This window comes from Aethalodelphis obliquidens, unplaced genomic scaffold (genome assembly GCF_003676395.1).
Source record: "Aethalodelphis obliquidens isolate GAN/ISIS:26980383/991018 unplaced genomic scaffold, ASM367639v1 scaffold7, whole genome shotgun sequence".
In the NCBI taxonomy this organism is placed as follows: Eukaryota; Metazoa; Chordata; class Mammalia; order Artiodactyla; family Delphinidae; genus Aethalodelphis; species Aethalodelphis obliquidens.
In genome coordinates this window covers 13,160,381-13,171,156 of record NW_020837951.1, presented here as the reverse complement: position 1 = coordinate 13,171,156, position 10,776 = coordinate 13,160,381, and the positions used below count along the sequence as shown (strand labels likewise).

The window sequence follows — 10,776 nt, the reverse complement described above, 5'->3', positions numbered from 1 at the left end:
TGTACTTTAAAAATAAATATTATTGTATCACCCTCTCCCTTTGGGAGAATTTCTAGTCCTAAAATTTCTTCCAGTAGTGATTAGAAGTTAGAATGTTTTTTGAGAACTTTATGCTTTAAAAACTGAGACTTATTATATGAAATTACAAATAATTTGAAGAGAGAAAGAATTACTTCTCCTATTATTGCCTCTAACAGAACTATTATCATTTTGGTGAATTTTTCCTCTAGCTGTTATTTAAAGTATATTTGCATATAAGTTAAAATCAGAGTATTTATTCCATATTTCTTTCAAGTTTTATTTTGCTGTTATTTCCCTAGCATATTCAGGGTACCAAATTAAGTATTGATTGATGGTGACAGCGATGACATTAAGACATGGAGATGGGTTTGAGACAGACATGCACCATGAATTCATAATTGAATAAGTCAGAAGGAAATTTAATTAGTCTTTTTCCTATGTCCACATAAGAAATGCTTTAAGAACAACAGAGAAAAGTCCTTATTTATTTTCTTTTCCTTTAAATTATGATTCCAGGCTGTTCACAGTGACTGCAGTGAAATCAGCTAACCAAATGCTTTTGAGGGGACAGCAGTACCAGCAAGCTATGTCTGTATGTGGCATTTTCACCAGGATGGGTCTAACTAGGTTGATCTGTTTCTCTATGTGGACTAATTCACTTTTATTGTATTACAGCAGCATTTTTGTCTTCTTAGCTCTTCTGTTCTTCAGGAAATTACTCCGGAACTGAATCATAACAGGAGTTTCACCAGTGGATTTTGTACATTTGAGCTGTGGCAGCAGACCAATTACACCACAGCACTTGGTAAGAGCACTGGGTGTTTGTGTCCTCAGGTCTTATGAAAATATAAAGCATTACTGAAACATTGGTGGTATTTAATAGAGTCATCTATGGCAAGAATTTTATTAATCTTCTTTATCAGTTCACAAAGCAAATATTTGTTGATACCTATTATGTGCCAGGCATCGTTGTAGGTGCCTGGGATAAAACAATGAACAAAAAAGACAAAAATTCTTGCCCTCATGGAGTTTTCTTTCTGGTATTCCTTTCCACATGTATTAGTTTGCTAGGGTTTACATAACAAAGTACCACAGACTGGGTGGCTTAAACATCAGAAGTATATTTTTCTTACAGTTCTGGAAGTGAGAAGTCCAAGATCAAGGTTCAGCAGAGTTGGTTTCTTCTAACGGGCCTGAGGGAAGCATCTGTTCCAGGTCTCTCTCTTTGACTTTTAGATAACTGTCTTCTTCCTGTGTTTTCACATCGTCTTCTCTTTGTACACTTCTGTGTCCAAATTTCCTCTTCTTATAAGGACACCAGTCGTAGTGGATTAGGGCCCACCCTAATGACCTCATTTTAACTTAATTACCTCTTTAAAGACCCTACCTCCAAATACAGTCACATTCTAAGGTCCCAGGGTTTAGGATTTCAACATGTGAATTTTGGGGGAACACAGTTCAGCCCGTAATACCACATATGACTATGGTGTATTCAAATCTTTGTCCTGCTTGTTTTCTCATATTAATATCTCTGAGGTATTCAAAGTCATGTATGTTTCCCTGTAAAATGTATCCAGGTAACCTATAATTATGAGTGATTATTTTTCTAGACATGATTTATTTTTAATAAATACTGAAAGTTCTTGGTTAGGAAGGATTACTCTGCTAGGAATGTTGCCCCATCTAGTGGCCGCTGTATTCAACTACTTCTGTCAAAGTTATAAAAATGAATAAAGGGGCACTATGTTGGAGAAAGGGTTCTCTTTTCAACAGGCTATTATTCACAGGGCACTAAGGATTCATGATAAAAAAATATTTTATCCATCACTGTATGTGGAATTAAAGAGAGGTCTACATAATGACACTATTTTTAATAATTCAAGTAATATCAATACCATCATTTAATATCACTACCAGTTACTGTTTATCTTTTATTTCCATGAGGAAACTGAGGCTTGGTTTACTCCCTTGCCCAAGATCTCACAGATTATAAGTAGTGTTTGTTTGAAGTCTATATGACTTCAGAGTGTAAGCGCTTAATCATTCAGGATAAATAAAAAGAAACAAAAAGACTCAAACATTTTGTAATGCATTCCTAATAAGTGACACATCTAAGCATACATCTAAATGAGTACTCACGTTTGTCTTCAATCTTGATATATACTTCACCTTTATCTTGAAATGATACTTTATTGTTCAGTGTTTGTATCGTCGTTGATGTGCTGTGTCAAAGTGTGTCTGTCTGTCTTAGATAATGAATTTATAAAGGACACAATCCACAACCAGGTCAGTATTTATTGCATACCTTGAATTACGTCGAACATTTAAAATAACTATTAAAAAGTTTGGACTTTTTTGGTAATTTTAAAGAATAATTTTTGTTTCTCTATTATACAGGTTGAATGCGGCAGCTAACTTGCCTGGAAACATCAGGAAACGCTTCTGCAGAAAGCTGAGTTCGATAGGATAAATACAAGTTAGAAAAGGATGCCTTAGGAATACAGAGAAGCCCTTGTAACTGCATGGGAGTATGACAGAGTTTGACATTTTGGGAGAAATGTAAGTAGTCAGATATGCAGGGAGTGGGAGTGATAAGAGATGACAATGGACTAAAAGGCATATGCCAAACTGAGAAGGAAATTATGAAGCCATAAGTTATGGAAGATCTTAGCAAGAGAGGTGGAATGAACCCTTCTTATCAAAAGATCATGTAATAGACAATCTGAATAGGTCTTTATCTATTAAAGAAATTGAATAAGTAATAATCTTCTAAAACAGAAAGTCCAGGCCCAGATGGGGTCACTGGTGATTTCTACCAAACATTTAAGAAAGAAATTATACCAATTCTCTACAGTCTCTTCCATAAGATAGAAGCAGAAGGAGTACTTCCTAACTCATTCTGTGAGGCCAGGATTACTCTAATATCAAAATCAGACAATGACATTACATAAAAGAAAACTACAGACCAATATCTCTCATGAACATAGGTGCAAAAGTTCTCAACAAAATATTAGCAAATGGAATCCAACAACGTATAAAAGAATTATATACAGTTACATATAAAATGGTGTAACATTTGAAAATCAGTCAGTGTAATCCATCACATCAACAGGCTAAAGAAGAAAAGTCACATGATCCTATCAATAGATGCAGAAAAAGCATTTGACAAAATCCAATAGTCATTAATCATAAAAACTGAGTAAGGTAGGAATAGAGAGGACTTCCTCAACTTGATAAAGAACATGTACAAAAAACCTACAGTGAACATCATGCTTAATGGTGAGACACTAGAAGCTTTCCCACTAGGATCAGGAACAAGGCAACTCCTTTTCAACATCATATTGGAAGTCCTTGCTAATGAATAAGACAGGAAATGGAAGTAAAAGATATACAGATTGGGAAGGGAGAAAATAAAACTGTCTTTGTTTGCAGAAGACATGACGGTCTATGTAGAAAGTCTGTACTTGTACTCTTACGGTATTATATAAGGAAGCAAAAGAAAGGAGGAAGTTAAACAAACGAAGAAAGGGCCCAGAACAAATGGCTTCACATTTAATAATGGTGTTTTCTTATGTAGTTAACAATTGATATATGAACGTAAGGTAATTAAAATGAATGATCCCAGTATATCATTTGCGGCTAGCTGAGCGTAAAATATCCTCTCGCTATTCTTGAAAACTTTTTTCCTGGACTTTAAGACATAATGGCTTAGAGCTACTGGATACAGTTACTACATCATTGGGCATTTTATGGGTGCTATTTGTTTGTACACTGTATCTTTACTTTAAAAAACCTTTCTTTAAAGAAGTTAACAGTGATCATTTCGATACTAGCCATTAAGTAATGCAAGTATAGTAATGTAGCATTTGATTATTGTGCCTGTGCTCCCTGTCTTTTTACAGTACTGCATTCCCATAGGTCATGATAAGTAATCACTCATGTTACCTTTTTGCATATTGCCTAATCTCCATTTATAGAAGAGGCAAATGAGTGAGGCAAATAGAGGTGTAGTTAAGATCACAGGCTCTGTGCCTGCATTGCCTGTGTTAGAATCCTTGTTCCGCCATTTCCTAGCTCTCTGACCTTGGGCAAGTTATGGAAGAATAAGTGAAATAATCCATGTGAAGTGCTCAGCACAGTGCCTGGCACATAGTAAGCACTTCATAAGTGTTAGTGGTTACTAAAGTAATTGTATATTACACAGACATTATATACTATTTTTATTATTACAACAAACAATGACACCATGGATTTAAACAGGTAGCTCTGACCCTAAAGCTCCCCCGTTTCCCTCTATCAACACCGTCTCTGTAAATTTTTAGTCATTGATGAAGACAGAACTGATTCTCTTTAAATTGCTTTGGCTCTGTGAAAGAAAGTTTGCCAGTTTATCAGTCCAGATAGAGTAGATTATGCTGCAGAAATGAACAACTTCCATATTTCCATGATTTTCCACAAAAATCTTTATTTCTTACTCCCATTTCATGTCCTGGGATGACAGAGGCTTTTTCATCGTAGTCACCCAGGGATCTCAGCACATCTTAACATGTGCTTCCACCATCACCAAGGGAGGGAAAAGGGGATATGGTGACTTGTGCGCTGTCTCTTGAAGCCTTCTGCTTGGAAGTGACACATGCACTGCTGCTTATATTTCATTGGCCAAAGCCAGTAACACAGCTAGGTCCAACTTCAAACAAGCAGGGGAAAGTGCAGTTTTCTGGGTTTAGGAAAGAGAGAATTAGACACCAGTGAGCAGCATTAATAACTACCATACCAACAATTTGAATTTTTTTCAGTTTCCTAAGTTGATATTTATCTTTTCAATTTCTAAATCTGCCCCCATCCTTTCTTATGTATACAGATCTTCCTCAACTTATGATGGGGTTATGTTCCAATAAACCTAAGTTGAAATCATAAGTTGAAAATATTGTAAGTTGAAAATGCGTTTAGTACATCTATCCTACTGAACACCATAGCCTAGCCCAGCCTACCTTAAAGGTGCTCAGAACACTTACATTAGCCTACAGTTGGGCTAAATCATCTCACACAAAGCTATTTTATAATACAGTGTTGACTGTCTCATGCGATCTACTGAATACTGTACTGACAGTGAAAAACAGTATGGTTGTCTGGGTACAGAATGGTTTTAAGTGTATCAATTGTTTCCCCTTGTGATTGTGTGGCTGACTGGGGGCTGTGGCTGCCCAGCATCAAGAGAGAGTGCCATCGCTAGCCTGGGAAAAGATCAAAATTCGCAATTCAAAATACAGTTTCTTCTAAATGCATATTTTCATGCCATTGTAAAGTCAAAAAATTGTTAAGTTGAACCATTGTAAGTCAGGGATGTTTGTATAGATTCTTCAGGAAAAAGCCTAAGTATAGTTTCAGAGAAACACCTCTCTTTCAGAGAGGTATATCAGAGTTATCTGGAGACTTTTTCAAGATCATGTGCCCAAGGCCCGCCCAAGAATGGAAATATCTATAGGTCAGGCTCTGGGTGTGTATCTTTTGAAAAAGCTCCCCAGATGGTTCTGGTTTGCTCCCTGTTGTGACTATGCAATTGTAAACTCGTATTTGTTTTCAAGGGTTGTCCTTAAGACAGATGGGAGGAAACAGAGCTGAAAGGGTCAGAAAGAGGAAGGCATCAGGAAGGCACTATGACTGAAGTGTAGCCGGGCTCTCAGCTCAGGCTGAAGCTGTGCTCACCTCACAAGTCAGTATATATCTGGCTTCTGGCATGGGTAGATGACTCCAGGGTTCCATTTACATAAAGGAACACCAATCCTCATGAGAAAGACCTCACCTTAAGGGAGACTTGACCCTGCCCCAACTTGCTATTGAAAAAATTTTTTTCAGAAGATTAAAAGAATTTACCCACCACTTAATTCAGTAAGTGCTAGCATTTTGCCATATTTGTTTTATTTATTTATCTTTTTTGACATCCACTGATGGTTGTTGCTTGAATCAATTATTTCATTGAGGGGCAGGGGGTGCCAAATGGTGATTTTCTGATTCTCCCATTCTTTTTACATTTATTATCACTATCTAGCATTCTTCAATAAAGAGGAGCTTTCCTTTATCAACTGGAGATGAATTAAGTTTTTCCTAAAAAGGCAGAATAAATAAATGCTTAATTTTTTAAACTAGGGAAGATTTTTCAGCAGCCTATGTTTGATTGAAGGACATTTGGCCAGCATTGTAGTGGACAGATGATCTAAATGGCTTATGCATTTAGTTCTACAGCCCAACTCTCAGACTCAGAATGATAGAGCATGGTAGCTAAAGTGGAAAATGGTGTAGGAATTATAGTGGCTGTAACACTGAGAACAGAAAGTGTCAATAGCATCAGTTGCAAGGCTTGGGAAGTGTCAGAGGACAGGACCCATGGCACAGACATCGGCAGGTTCCATCAGGACTGGTACCTGTTGGTGGGTCCCAGTAGCTAGCTATAGTACCGTCGGTGGCCACGGCAGCATGGCTGCTGTTTTGTTCATTAGCAATGCCAGGGAACAGCAGCAGCAGAAGAGCAAATGGCGCCAACCAAGTGGGTAATTAAGAGGATTTTTCTGTAGAGCATCCATGAGGCAGCCGTTGGGGCACCCAAAGCTGTGGCAGGGAACCTGGAGCTCTTGAAGTGCTGGTAGAGTCCGAATCAGAGTCAGAGACATACGGATTTGGGAGACTTAATACTTTACTCTTGGGCTGGTGTGACCTGGGAAAAAAGTGCTGCATCTTACCAAGAACAGAAAATGGTGAAGAAAGGGTTCTTTTTAGGCAAAGGAAACTCAAGGGATAAAGTGATGTATACAATTCAAAAGGCAGGGAGATAATGGCAGGTGGATTAGATTGAAAGAGAAAATCCAAAGATACCAGTTGACTAGTTGAGGGAAGCAGGAAATCTGTCGGTATTTCATGACAGGCTTAGGGAAGCTAACCACCTGGCAGAAGTCCGTAGTGCATGGATGGCTGAAGGGCCAGTTTTCTGATCCACAAGTATATCTCTCTCCATTTATTCAAATCTTCTTTTCTGCTTCTCAGTGCCATGTGATTTTTTAATAGTAAACACTGTTTCAATTAAAAGAAAAATTAAAAGTTTATTCCTGATAGAATCCACATACCCTGAAGAGTTAAAATGGTCTGAATATAAGGTTTCTTCTAATCTGTACTGAACATAGGGGTTATGGTTACTAAAAGTTAGTCAAACCATATATAGGAAGTAAACTAATGATTGCTTTTTCCTTCCACTTTTAGGATTTTTTTTTAAAGGGAAGGCCGTTTTTATTAAACTTGTACATCTTACTTCTTCCTTTCAGAATCCTAATTAAAAAAACATGTTTCTGCTTACTTTAAAAAACAAAACAGAAAACAAACAAAGGAAACTATTAAACATTACTTTTGTGATCGGAAAGGAGACAATAGGATTCAACATAAGCTAAGAAAACTATACGTGGAGCAAAGAAATAAATCGAAGAGGAACCGACTCTGATCTAGGGCTAAGACCATTTGCAACGTGCACAGCCCTTCACTAAGAGAATTTCCAAAGCAAACCCATCCCGGGAGACCAGGGAGCAGCCCTCTTACCTTCTGGATTAACAAACAGACCAAAAGCCCTAATGATCGCGCAAATACAAACCAATCACTCTATTTGAAAAAGCACAGATGCGTTCAACACTTGTCTCCCCTCCCTTCCCAGATTCTCTTCATTAACGGGCGATTGAGGAGGGCAGCCCCTTGGCGGCAGGGCATTCACATGACGTAAGTGTTCTTCACCAGCGGCTCTTTGTCGTCCCCAGAGCTCCGCACAGAGCGGGGGGCGCGCTCCTGGTTCCTCCGCGCCACCCTGATCAGGCAGACCACGGAGGCTCCCAGCAAGAGCGTCAGGACCATCACGAACAGCCCTGCCAGGACCACCGCTTTAGTGCAGGCCAGGGCAGGACACAACTGCTTGCCGAAGCGGCGCTGCACGCACTCCTCCTTGGAGGGGTAGCTGTTTTTATTGCCCCGGCATCCGCCGTAGGTGAAGTTATCACAAGAGTTCTTCTCGGCATTAAAGTAGCAGCGTGGGAAGGATGCGCGGCAAGCCCCAGGAACGGCCTTGGCAGTGCAGTATTCTTCATAGTTGAACATATCACTGGACAGGTCATCAGAATCCTGCCTTCTGGGAACACTTGGGACAGAGGAATCTGCTCCATTCCTGGACAGGTCATCGATGGTGTTTACTGTGACACCAGCACACTTTGCAAGACACTCCTCCTTGGTCATGGAATTATTGTCATTCCCTCCACAGCCTCCGTACACAAACTGCTGGCAGGATCCGTCAGTGACATTGTACCACCACTTAGGGATGGAGGCCCGGCATTTCCCCACACTCTTCGAAACTCGGCAAAAGTCTGTGCAGCTGTGTGTGGCTGGAGAAACACCTCACTCTTAGTAGATGCCCTTGCTTCCATGGACGCCACATTCTCCGTCGGCCGCCTCAGCGGGAGAGGAGCAGCGATGCCAGCAGGGTGAGGGGTGCCCAGTACCGCCTCAGCCCACACAGTTGCGCCATGAGGGGCTCCACCCCTAGGATTTTTTTTTTGAAATATAAAAACAAAGTGACTTTTTGTCACACTTCCCGTAAACATTGGTTTATCCATGGAGAAATGGAAACTTTTTCTACTGGAAGAAGGTAAGCTGAGAACTACTGCTGTGTTTGGTTCTATTTTTATTATTTATTAATCAAATATACATAGACTGAAAGGAAAATAAAAAAACAAGCTATGCATTAAATCATGGCAAACAGTCTGTATTGTAATCTGCATTTCATAAAATTAAGGAAGTGATTTTATACAAATCCCCTCAAAATTAATAAAATTAAATTATGCTTAGCGTTCAACTAAGTGATTGTAATTCAGCATAGTGGAACTATCTTTTTTTACTATAAAAGCTACCATGTGTTTATGGAGTGGCAGTACAGTAATTAGTAAAAGTGTTTGGTTTTGTCAGTGATTTTTTCCCCTTGAGTGGAATTAATCAGTTTTTATACTCTGTAAGCAGTCATTGAATCATTCTTAGCTCTGTGTCAGGTAATTTAGTCACAAGACTTTTTTGAGAGCTCTAGACCTTCCAAAGTGGCAGAAAGTTAATTGTTGCCTCAACAGTAGTAACAGGGGCATTGGGCATGCACAATTTTGTGGCTGCAAGGAAAGTGAGCAGCACAGTGGTGGTATTTAGTGGACTTCATGTTCAGAAGAAGCCTCCTCCCAGAATCCATCATGTAATCCTTAATTTAGAAGCAGGTGAACCACAGTACTAACCAGAGAGCAAGTGAAGTGCAGAAACAAGAGCCGAAGATGTTCTCCAAGTCTTTTTTTAAAAAATAAATAAATTTATTTATTTATTTTTGGCTGCGTTGGGTCTTGGTTGCTGCGCACGGGCTTTTTCTCTAGTTGCGGCGAGCGGGGGCTACTCTTTGTTGTGGTGCGCAGGCTTCTCATTGCAGTGGCTTCTCTTTGTTGCGGAGCACGGGCTCTAGGCACCTGGGCTTCAGTAGTTGTGGCTCGCAGGCTCAGTAATTGTGGCGCATGGGCTTAGTTGCCCCACAGCATGTGGGATCGTCCCGGATCAGGGCTCAAATCCGTGTCCCCTGCATTGGCAGGCGGATTCTTAACCCCTGCGCCACCAGGGAAGACCTATGTTCTCTAAGTCTTGAAGTGATCTTAGGCAGTTTGTAAATTGGTGTATATTGTCTTCAGCATCCTTTCACTTCTCTTATCTGCTTCTCTTCTACTTCATAGTGCTTGGTGCTAACTACCCTAGTTACCACGTTGCCCCAGTCCATTCAAGCCTATCTTCTCCTGTCAAAGCTCTCTTTGCACTAAAATTACCTACATTCCTGTTTTGGAGAGTCTCTGATATTAGAAAAAAAGTAACTTTACTGTAGTGATTTGCCCTAATGAGTACATGGATTATTAATAGCCAACCTCTTAACATTTTCAGATATAATTGTTATTTTAAAGAAGAATGCCTGTTCAAATGAATTTAAATTTGGAAGAATTTCTTTCATTATTAGGATGTAAAAAAAAAATTCAGGCCATTTCAAGAGGGCATTTTTGGGGAGGATAGGAGTGAAAGCAGTTTGGTTATCTCTTGGAGACCAGTACTGCGTGTACTTAGAAACGTAAGCTATTCAGCCTTTCCACAGTTTTACTTCCCTATGTGAAGAGCCTATAAGTTCTTAAGCTCTCAGTTCTTTCACACTGTCTCTTTTGACGATAGTAGCAGGGATGTTGGTTTTATTGTATGAGTTGTTTGAAAGGTCTTTCCTGTACCTTGGTAACTAGGTTACTAAGTATCTTTGTTATTAGGTCTCTGTCTTGAGAGACTTAGTTGAGGAGGAAAAGCAGATGAAGAAACATATGTAATAAGCACTTTAATAAAAAAGTTTCTTAGAGGAATTGACATTTAACTTTACTAATTAATTCAACAAATATTAACTAGGTGCCTGCTATGTGCCAAGTACAGCCTGGGTGCTGGGAATACAGTGATTAATAAGATAGGCTTGGTCCCTGGCTCCATGGAGCTTACTATCTAGTGGTTCCAGACAGTGGGCTGCAGGCAACATGTCCTCAGGGAAACGGTTATTACATAGAGGTCAGACAAAATGCAGAGACTTTCTTTCATATTCCATGATGGTAAAGTGGCATTCCGTATGCAATGGAAAAATAGCCAATCAAGTTATTTTGTATGATTATATGGAACTATGTACGCACT

General features: G+C 39.4%; 1 pseudogene; it reads right to left on the bottom strand.

Moving 5' to 3' along the window:
- Positions 1-7,767: 7,767 nt before the first annotated feature.
- On the bottom strand, positions 7,768-8,587 carry LOC113619746 (kunitz-type protease inhibitor 2 pseudogene; annotated as a pseudogene).
- Between the last annotated feature and the right edge of the window lie 2,189 nt (positions 8,588-10,776).